Source organism: Meleagris gallopavo, chromosome 22 (assembly GCF_000146605.3).
Source record: "Meleagris gallopavo isolate NT-WF06-2002-E0010 breed Aviagen turkey brand Nicholas breeding stock chromosome 22, Turkey_5.1, whole genome shotgun sequence".
Lineage (NCBI taxonomy): Eukaryota > Metazoa > Chordata > Aves > Galliformes > Phasianidae > Meleagris > Meleagris gallopavo.
Window position 1 is genome coordinate 4,656,387 of NC_015032.2, and position 9,035 is coordinate 4,665,421.

The window sequence follows — 9,035 nt, forward strand, 5'->3', positions numbered from 1 at the left end:
TTAACAAACCAGCCATCGGAATGTGGTTTGCAAACTACGAGGGGAGTGCATGTCTGAATGCTGGGTGATGTGGTTTTTCAAGCACAGTTGTACACACTTCTATTACCGTGCGGATTGTCGGGGTGAGGAGAATGCCCTGCAGGTGCACTACAGAAAGGGCAAGTAAATAGAAAAGTTTATGGAAATAAAAAGCTTGAAGGGCTTTTTTATTTGTTTGGGTGGGTTTTTTTGTTTGTTTGTTTTTAATTTAAGTGATGGCTGTAATTCAAAATGCAATTCTAAGACTTTCTATATATAAAATCAAAAGCAAAAATATTCAGAGTTCTTTATGCATTCTATTACAAAACATGGTAAAAATTGTGTGGCAGTCAAAATATGACTTTTTTTAAAGCAAGAAAAGCAGCCCATTTCAAGAAAAAAAAATCCAATTCCCAGGAAAGTAATAGACTCACAGGCTTTTCATAAGAACAGAAGATCTGCTCAACCATTTTCTTGCTTGAAGGAAAGAAATCGTGCCATTATAATATTTTACTCTGTATACAAAAAAATCTGTCATGACATCATTCTTCAGGGAGAGATCTGTGTGTATTTGGGTACATGGCTGCCCATATGTCTTCTGAACAACAAACAAAACGTGGAGGGAAGAGGCGAGGGAGCAGCACATCCATCTTCTCCCACTTCCACAATGCCAGGAGATGAGTTAGGTGAGGTCCCAGCGCCGCACCACCTCGTTACGATCACACTGCACTCACAGCAATACATCTAACTGCACACACTGCTGCTGGCGTGGCCACATGGATCCTTACTTGCAGAAAACAAAGGAAATTAAGATCTGTACCTTTTATTTTTCAGATATGTCAATCATCCCACAACCGGTATAACGCTGCTGCGCCACAGCTGACCATTCTATGTACTTTCAGGGGAATTTGCTTATTGCTACTCAGCCATTCATCAGCCGCAAATAATTTTTGTTCAACAGGCAGATTGAAGACTTCAGCTTTCCTCTTCTCCTCCTCCTAGAAGGGACAGTGAGCATTTGTCCATCACACCGGGAGTCACCAAAGCACAGACACTGACTAGAGGTTTTGCAGAGTGCAAGGCAAAGATTGAAAGCCAAAACCCTTGGATCCAAGTAGACCACAGGATTGTCTAAGGTGCAGAGACAGGATAGCCAAGACTGTTTGCACATAACCCTTTGAAAGCCAGTGGAAATACCACTTAACTTCATATTGGTTACATGGAGCTCACCAGAGCTCCTTGACATTTCCAGCCAAAACCAAGAGGGAAATAAGATGGAAATTAGTAGATCAACTCTTGAATTCAAGGTGGAAGCCACCCAGCTGGATGTTCCTGGCACTGCTCTGTAAATGGTTAAATGCAAAATTATTTTTGTGTCAAGGGGCACTGCAATGAAACAGCTAACTGGATAAACATGACAGTTGCACAGCTCATCATAACCTTAATGATCCTCTCTAAATCATGCAGCCCCATCACCTAGATCTATTGGCCACATTAGCAGACTGCTGAGTGCAGGAAATGTGGAGAGGATCATTTTTAAATGGTTTTACGTGCCGTGCTCATTGGGAACCCTTTGAGATAGAGTCTAAAGCAGATGGTAAAATGGGAAAATTATTCACATTAATTCTTCAGCAGCCTAAAATAAATAAAAAAATAAATGAAGTAATGAAAGCCTCATTCAGTCACGCTTCTGCAACAGTCATAAAAGCTCCAACAGGAAGAAACCAGCACTGTTCTGTTCTTTGCTACAAACCTGCTGCTAGTTAATTGGCTTCAAAGACAGAGGGACATTAATATCCTGTAAAAAAAAATAAATGATCTGCTCCATTCTTTGGCTATTGTTCAATGGCCTGATGAAAGAACAAGCTGAAACAGCAAATAAACCTTACTGTATACAGTGTGCTTTGTATCTATTTCAATTTTCCTTCACACACATTTCCTACAGGACAGCATCTTTTGCTTGGAGTTTTTCTTACCCTCTGGAAATTGTTACAGTGAGATTAGTAGTACCCCATTTTACAGACAGAGAAACCGAGGCAATGCTTTCATTCCAAGGGGGAACAGCAAAGTCATAACAAGAGCTTATATCTAATCCAACCCCAAGACTAAGTTGTCTTGCCAGTCCCACAGGACGAGCACTTCCACCAAGACCTGGTTTATCACAGCATTGAATCCCCCTGAGCTGAACACACTGTGACCCCTGCCAAATAATTCAGCAGCTCCAGGACTGGTTCTCCTTCCCCTACATGAGCCTGAGGACCTGAGAAGCTGCAGCCTGCTCCAGTAGCAGTAGGTTATACAAAACTTTACCTACAATCTTAAAGACAAGCAGCAATCAAAGAACACTGCAGCATTGGTAAGATATTTCTACAAACAGCAGTACAAAGCTCTGTGGAATTACTGAAAACAAATGATACTACAATACTAGAAAAGGAACTTCTAAAAATCACTAGCACCAAATATACCTATTATTAAGAGACAAAGGTCCAAACTTCTCCACAGCTGCCTGTTGTGGCCAGGGGCACTTAGCAATATTTACTGCATGGAAATCTCTGACTCGTTCCTGAAACAACACAGCCCTGTTGCTTTCCAGCTATTTTATTTCCTATTCATGTTTTGGCATAAGGAGTAAAACATTCTCCTTGTATACATCCACGTATAGGATGCTACAATGCTTACAACAGCTTGTTCTGCGTTCCTCTAAGCTCTGCCCATGGTGCCTGACACACTATTTTAATTGTATCTTCTCTCTAATGCGCTAAGGTGTGCAAAATGAGTTCAGCTCTCACAGCAAGAGCTGCCATCAGCAGTGAGCTGCTGCTGTAGTGTTTTCCTGTCAGGCTAGTGCCAGGGTAAGCAGCCAGCTGTTTTGGAGAATGAACATATGTGGACCTACATCAGCTGGATGCACCGCCCTGCCTCATTTCCCAGAGTTCAGCAACGGAGAGACAAAATGTAACATTCTAGAACTATCCATCATCTGGTCAGTGGCTCCTCAGCAGCCCAGGCTTAGGGACAAGAGGCAACAGCAGTGCCCTGGCTGGGAGCAGCTGCCTCCCATCCTCAAAAAAAAAAAATCTTTCTTTCCATTTCGGAACATTCCCTGGGGCTGAGGCTTTCCTGCCTTGCTCCTAAAGTGAGACTGTTCCTGGAGTGGAGGAGATTATGAAAAATGTCTCTGTGCTCCTCTTGTCTATGCTCACATCAGCTGAAAGCTTGGAGCCCTGGAAAATGCACAGCTTGGTAAAGGTCGTGATCTGAATGCAGATTATTCATGGACATGAATTTATCTGATGAATTACTCTAAACATATAATTCAACTGGCTCCACTGAACACGTATAGGATGAGTCTCTGCAGCTACCCTAAATAAAAAAACAAGACATTAAATAAGGACAGTCACTTGCGTGAAAGCATAATGTTTTATTTGCCACAAATATGCTAATTCTTTAATTTTCACACCGTGTGCTAACTAGATATACAACCTTAGCAAGATGTATTTACTTATACCTGATTACTAGGCAGCATACTGCAACTGATATTGTAAGTTTTAGTCCTTGATTCAGTACTAGATTAAATTTTTACCTCATTCTGATCATGTGGTAATTTTGAATTGTTTACCAACATTTAGGACTGTCACATATTGGCAATGGCCCTGTGCTGCCTACCATGTACATTTATTGGCAGGTTTGTCAGAAAACGCACCATTCCATCCTGTATCTTCTAAATAAATAGCAAGAGCCAACAAAGAGCCAGCTATTTCAGTATCTACCCCAATGTCCTTATGAACTTCCTGTCTTCTGGACTTTAGTTCAGTGGATTTAGACAATGAATGCAAAATGAGAAAATTTTGAATTTCAAAGGCTCACTGCAAAATGAGGAGAGCTGGAGCAATGTGTCTGCCGGGGTGCAAAGCATCCTCTGAAGCCCAGCAGCTTGTCTCCATGCAAAGCATACCAGCTTGAGCCCCAGGCAGTACAGGTAACTCACAGGGACCCATTTCATTTAACACATCTGTACAATCAGTAGGTGTACAACTGTACAATCAGTAAGTATATAGAGGTTAGGTTTAGTAAGATTACCACAGTGGAAAGATAATCAAAATAAGTGGAAATGCTCACCAGCGTCATAGGCTCACACAAGGACTGATCTCCAGAAAGAGATCCTCTCTCAGTGGCAGTCAGCACTTAAATGGGATCTAGGAGAGGTGCAGCCAGCCTCCACCCCTTCCTGCAGCACAGCTGATTTGCCTTCACCTGTGCTCCTGTGGCTGAATCATTGCTTGCCTCAGGTGGTCAATCAGAGGTTCAGGCCGTGATCAACAGTTCCCATACAGCATCCTCTTCTCTCAAGCTTCACTGGTCCTGCTGTTACCACTATATAACTCCTCATTTTAAAAAGGCTGTTTTCTGTCACTGTGATCTCTCTAAGTACAAGCTCCCATGTGGAGGGACCACGAGTATCATTTTCAGTGGGGTCTGGGGAGGTTAGAAACAATTTATTCTGCCCGTTGTAGGTAGGCCTAGGCAGAGCTAATCTAATTATACAGGAACTATGGGAATTTTCTCTGAGGAGGAAGGCACAAGGCCGCAGTCCAAGAGGAATAAATTGCAACTCATCCAAGCAAGGAGGCTCAAAGATACAGATCTAGGACTGAAGCATGTAATTCCTCTTCAGGGGTACACTTGCACATGGTTAATTATACTGACTACTCGTTCAGGTAAATGGAAACGTGTACTTAAAGCTGAGCGCACATTTCAGTGCCTTCGGAAGCTGGGACAGTACGAACATTTCAGCTTGGGTCCTTCTTGGAAATTAACAGCCTTGGGGGGTCAGGCCTTGCTTCACAAATTACAGAAGTTTCTCCAAAGGCTTTCAGCCACATGTGGTGCTCACACCTCCTGCGGTGTTTTGCCGTGACAAAACAGAGACAGGGAAGTTTGCCACGATGGAGTCTTACTGAGGCAAATTTACTGTCACCCCGCGCTGCTTGGAGCTGTTGATTGCTTTAGTGCTTGTGTACAATGTCAGCACAGACAATTTCAGGAGATGAAGAAAACTGAAAAACTGTTTTGAAAACAAGCACAACTTTTTGCATCTCTTGAAAAGTTCAAGAGCATTGTTGTTTCAGGACAAATTTTCAATTTAATTCTTATCTTATCCGAACGCCCAATCTCTTTTGTCATCAGTTATTTTCCAAGGCACTGAACAAGAGAGCTCTGCACTTACATTTAAAAGGCACGGCAACGGCACAGAGCACTTCAGCTTGCCTCCTGCACAGATAAGCCCACACCAGGCAGCAGGCAGCCTCCAGACTTGGGGATGTTCAAATCCAGAACATGTCAGGTTGAAGTCCCAGAACTCTGGAAGTAACAGGAGCATATAACAGTATGAGGAACATTTCTCTCTTGTGCTCTTCACCATCTCATCCTATTTCTCCACTCAGCTCACAGGCAAGACAAGCAACACAAGCAGGACTTAAGCCAGGCACATATCTTGGCCACATCCAGTCTATGAAGCTCATCAGTAAAAGCTTAATGTAATTCTCCCTTTGAAAAATGCACATCTATTAAATGGAAGCTGATCAGAAGAAAGGGTCACTTTCATATCTGGGGGTGTTTATTTATTTATTTATTTACAAAAGGGAAGAAAAATGTATTTAAAGCTCAAATTAAAAATGCTTAAAGCTAGATGAACTATTAAAAAGATGTCAGGACAGCAATGAGTTTGTTCAAATAAAGCAAATAAATTAACAGATTAGCAAAAGTGTCTGAATTCAAGTTATTCCTTCTGATTCAAAATCTTACACACTTTCCTGGGAGAAGAAAATTGTTTCTCATACTACTTTACCAATTCAGATACTGTCACCATATTTCATAATCCCTTTTTGAGAACACTTCTCCAATTCTTAAGTAAATGATTTGTTTTCTTCCCCCACTCCCTCTCAAAATCTTTTTGTTTTCCCCTGGAGTACCATATATACTCCTTGTTGAAAAAGCAAAATGGATTCAATGGACTTTACAAAGGAAAACAAGAGAAAGAAAAGCATAACCTTTTTCATTAAGCCAAAGCACAACCTACTCAACTTTATTTCTACAGCCAAGTCCTTCAAAATGGAGGGTGTTGTCCTTATGCAGACATCAGAAGTTGATCAAGGACACTGAGACAATCCAGAGGACACCTGGTACTTGGTGGGCACAACCTCCTGCTTTCCATAGGGACCTCAGAATGACAAGCCAGCCTGGTTTTGGATAACATGGGTTTGGACAAAACATCACTGTGGCAGTGGAGGCAGGTCTATGTCAGGCTTAATACTCAGCAGGACATGTTTATGCCAAAGAGTGTTCATATGGGAAACAAACGACAAGCAGAAAAGAAGAAACTGCTTCAGACAGCATCTTCATTCAACCAGCAGAAAATCAGCTGCTCACCAATGGGCTCTGGTTTATTTCTTAGAACAGGCAGACCAAACCTGGGGGATTTAATAACAACACCATGAGCAAGGCAATAGATGCCTCCAGCACAGGTACTTTCAGCTTTGCTTTAATATAGGGAAAGGGAAGGAGGAAGGAAACAAATGCAATAGGAAGGAGTGGAGCAGCAAAACAAGATGACAGCACAGTGACAGGAAACAATTTATAACTTACTCGAGAGCCTTTTCCAAGTCATCTGTTCTGCAGCACAAACAAAACAGCAGTGGAGGTTTGTCTGGCTATATTGTACACAAACACACAGCATACACATATTCAAAGCTGTTTGTAACCACCTCACTCATCCTAAGCTGCGAGATGGTTTCACTGAGCCACATCTGCTCTGATTTGTTGCTGTGCTTAATGCTGAACAGAAAAATTCAGAGTATTATGACGAACTGAAGAGGGAAACCTCACTGACTTCCATGGAAACTTCTCTAACAATACATGAGTGTGACTTGGGATTCATGATATTTTGTGCTATATGCTAAAGCCAGAAAAATAAGCCCAAAGAATATCCCAAAGATAGCTTTTCATCATAATCTATTCTCTGCCAACTTATGAGAGTTTATTAGCTAGGCTAATAAACTCTAGCTACTAGAGCCCTGTAGAGGCAAACCCCACTGTCCTCTCTCAGGTCTCTGTATGAACCCCAGCACTTAAATACAGGATTTGATTGTTAGAGTGTCCCTTTGGATCTCATTAGCCACAATGGTTTGGGCAGGCACAAGAAGGTTCTCAGAAGCCTTGCAAGACCTACTTGGCATCCCTGAGCTTGTGCTTTGAGCTGGGTCACAGCCTGCATCTGCGAAAACATTTGCTGTTGCTCTCACATCCTTACTGCAAACAGAGTTTGCCTGGCAGCAGTACCAGCCCCTGCTACTCATCTGTGTTCAGAGCTGTTTCGTACTCAGGTTGTTAACTAGCAATATTTCACCCATACAGAAACTGAGAGCACTCAGTTAAGGAGAAAAACTTAAAGGAAAAAGTACTACGGGAATGACTTGTAGAAGAAGTAGTATGGGAATGACTTGTTAAATTTACACCCACAAAAATCACAGAATAATTACCCAAGTCTTCTGTTTGCACAGTAATTACAATGCAACAGTTTAAGGAGAAAAGTCTCACCCATCAGTGTGGTTGGTTTCTAGCCACCTCCCTCTCATGCTCCCTCTGTTCCTGTACAGCAGAGTGGATCCATCAGCCCCATGACTCTCCTTGGCCTTAGCCCTGCTCCAGTTCCATGTGCTGCCAGCATGGGCTGTGGTGGCTCTGGAAACATACTGGGGCACATCAGCAGCTGCTACAACGCAGGCAGCACAGGTGCCTTCAGGTGGCCAAGCGGTGCCATGGCAAGAGCCACCACAAGCACTGGGCTCCCAAAACACAACCCAAGCAGAGCCCAAACAACTAAATTCTAATTAAATTTCTAAATTCTAATTAAATCCATCAGAAAAACACAATGTGAGGAAGAACCATTTGACTCGAAGTGATAGAATGCCTATTTATAGCTCACACTGCACTCACTGAGCTTGCTGCACGAGCTGCTTGCATGCAAGAGCTCTGCTCAGAGGCTATGCTGGGAGAGAGGGCATCTCCTCTTCATCCTCCCAAACAGCCCCCCATATCCAGGGCAGGCATTCACTGCTCCACGGCCATCTCAAGAAAACTTACTGCATTCCTCAGACCCACACTTTTCACACTATAAGCCCTCACTGCCTGCACAAGAGGAATCCCTTTAGTTCTCCTTTTGGGGCTGGAGAACTGTCACACCAGCTCAGCTGGAACCAAGGAGGTGGGACCTTCCCCTTGCCAGCAGATGAGAGCTTCAAAGCCTGCAGGTGACCATAGCAGACTGCTCCCAGCCTCTTTTAAAACACCAATGCAAACACCCAGCTTGAGGCATTAAAATTTAATTACCAGGGACAGCTGGATCTGGGCAAGGGTCTGACTCTGAGGACCTGAATAAAAAAAACTTCATACAGCAGCAAGCTGTCCGGCACTGAGGAAATGGACTCAAGCCAAATGTTATTCGTACATCTTAAGGTCTCAGAGATTTTGCTCCAGCAGGCTTGGTCAGCCAAGCAGCCAAATGCAGGCTCGCTGCCTGCGGTACAAATGCCTGGGGACCCACTTTTCCCATCTCCGCACTTTTTGGGAGGGAGCCAAGTCCTGATACATGGACGACCTTCATTTTAGGGGACACAGGTGGCAGCGGGACAGGAGGACACACACACTGGTTCAGTGTGCTGCTGGAGCATCCTGCGCCCCACAGCTTACAGTGAATGTGCAGGTGACAGATTTTGTATTTTCAGTTGGAAATGAAATTCAATCTCACACAAATCATTATATTTGTTTTCCCTTCAGCTTCCAGTCAGGCATAGCTAGCTACTGAAAAAGCCAAATGCTCATCAAATTTGCTTTTCCTCTACTTTTCAATGCCAAATGTTGTATTTTTTTTCTCCTGGACAAGTAGTATTAACTTAAATATCTGGGCATCAGCTGCATTCTAGTTTTTTGTGAACCTGATCAGATCTGGAGAGAAAACC

General features: G+C 43.0%; 1 long non-coding RNA gene across 3 annotated transcripts in view; it reads right to left on the reverse strand.

The window, feature by feature from the left end:
- LOC116217380 overlaps positions 1-8,318 on the reverse strand; it is a 36,742-nt gene extending 28,424 nt beyond the window's left edge. For all 3 annotated transcript variants that reach the window (XR_004161849.1, XR_004161846.1, XR_004161847.1), the window contains exons 1-3: positions 7,615-8,318; positions 5,246-6,488; positions 839-1,016 (exon numbers count right to left, since the gene is read on the reverse strand). This is a non-coding gene — a long non-coding RNA (uncharacterized LOC116217380). The remainder of the gene's footprint in view (positions 1-838; positions 1,017-5,245; positions 6,489-7,614) is intronic.
- Positions 8,319-9,035: the final 717 nt, after the last annotated feature.